Genomic DNA, 1,869 nt, shown 5'->3' with positions numbered 1-1,869 from the left:
CCACAGTATTGTTTTCTAACTTTTTTGTATTATACATTGTGTGTTTTTTCACTCTTGTTGTTTAATTTGGTTTGATCTATGCTATTCTAAGTCTATTTATAAGGAACTGATCCTTCAAAGCTGGTCACTATAATACACTTCAGTAAAATTCTAATATTAATTTCTTAGCACTTTATTCTCTATGTATAACTGCAAATGATAAATATTTTTGTGGACTTTTGCAATATGTGTGTTAATGATTTTACTTCAAGTCAGGTTGTTTATGACCTTCACATCTGAAAAACCTCCCATTCTACTTGGTTTACACTTGTTAGTCTATATTACATATGAGTACATTTTTTATGCATTGTGTATTAATTCTGCAATGTTACCAAAAGATAGCTAATATGTGCTTGGTCCTGTTGGATTAAACTTGAAATTTGTGTATTTATGTAGGTTTGTTTTGACAAAACATTTCTATTAATTTTTGCTCCTTTAGCTATGTAGCAATCATTCTGTACATTGAATAGTTGTCTTGATTTGGTCAGGATTTGGGTACATATAGATCACCTGAATATAATTTTAAGAATTTTGTTTAAAAAAATGTCTAACATATCTATTTGTTGATCTGTGGAATATTCAAGTTTTTCCCCAAGTACCTTTATTTACACTACTCTCAAGGGATACAGATTTTAAAGCTTTCTGATGTCACATTAGTAATAACCGATTATATAAAGACGTGAGGGTAAGAACTGATCAGGTTTGTTTTTTCTTTTTCGAGTATTTATGAGTGGTTCACTTCCCAGCCACCTTTGTGCCTCTGTCATCTCTTTCGGTCTCGAGTTGTCATCTGAGGATGGTCTAATTAACAATGTTTTTGCTTCACATTGTACCCTTGAGTCATTAAAAATTGTAATGGAAAATATGATAATGGAAAATAAATTATTTAAATGTTATTAATCTGAGTACTTAAATATGTGTCATAGGATCCGTTATGACATTGTGCTGAAAAATCTAAAACACAGAAAAAGTATTCTTATTCTTCTACACCCTGTCTCATAAAAATTGCATATAATCAGTGATTAATGTAGCACAGATGTATAACAAAATATTTAATCTTTTCTAAGTTCACTGCTTAAATTTAAATAATTAACCTCTTTTTTCAGGAGCATTTTACCTAGTCACAATGAATATCACTACACTAGACATGCTCTAAGAAGTCATTTAGCCAGGCAGGGTGGCAGCTACTCAGGGAGCTAAGGCAGGAGGATAGAAAGTTCCAGATCAGCCTGGACAATTTAGGCTAGTCCCGTCTCAAAATGAAAACTTTTAAAGGGTGGAGATGTAACTCAGTTATGAAGTGCCCGTGGGTTCAATCCCCAAGTACGTAAAAAAAGAAAACAGGAAAGAAGAAGGCATTTAAGGAGCCTATTGATTATACACAAAACAGAAAAAAAAAATCCAAGACCACTGCCACCGTTTTTATCAAGGACCCTGATTTGAGGCGTCAAATATACTTTGCAAGATTTTATCCCTATCCAATTTCTGGACCAGAGAGTACTAACAGGCCGCAAGAAAAACATACATAAGGTGTCAGAGAAAGAAAAAAAAAGAATGAAGGCAGCATCCTGGTCTTAATTCCCAGGCATAAACGTAACCCGCAGGCCAGTGGGGGCCAACAACGCTTTAGAGGAAGGATCGCCAGCAACAGGATCCCGGGGGCGCTGAGGGTGCTCCCCGGTTCTAAGCCGCTCAGCGTAAGAGCTCAGCGTGCAGCGTGAGCTAAACGTTGGGGACAGACACCGGCTCGGTCAATGCGAGAGGCACCCCGCAGAGCAGCGGCCCTGCGGCCCTGACACTTCCGGGCGTCTGCAAGGCTCTGAGAGGGAC

This window comes from Chinchilla lanigera, unplaced genomic scaffold (genome assembly GCF_000276665.1).
Source record: "Chinchilla lanigera isolate Chin_1 unplaced genomic scaffold, ChiLan1.0 scaffold00037, whole genome shotgun sequence".
Lineage (NCBI taxonomy): Eukaryota > Metazoa > Chordata > Mammalia > Rodentia > Chinchillidae > Chinchilla > Chinchilla lanigera.
This window is presented reverse-complemented; position numbering follows the sequence as displayed.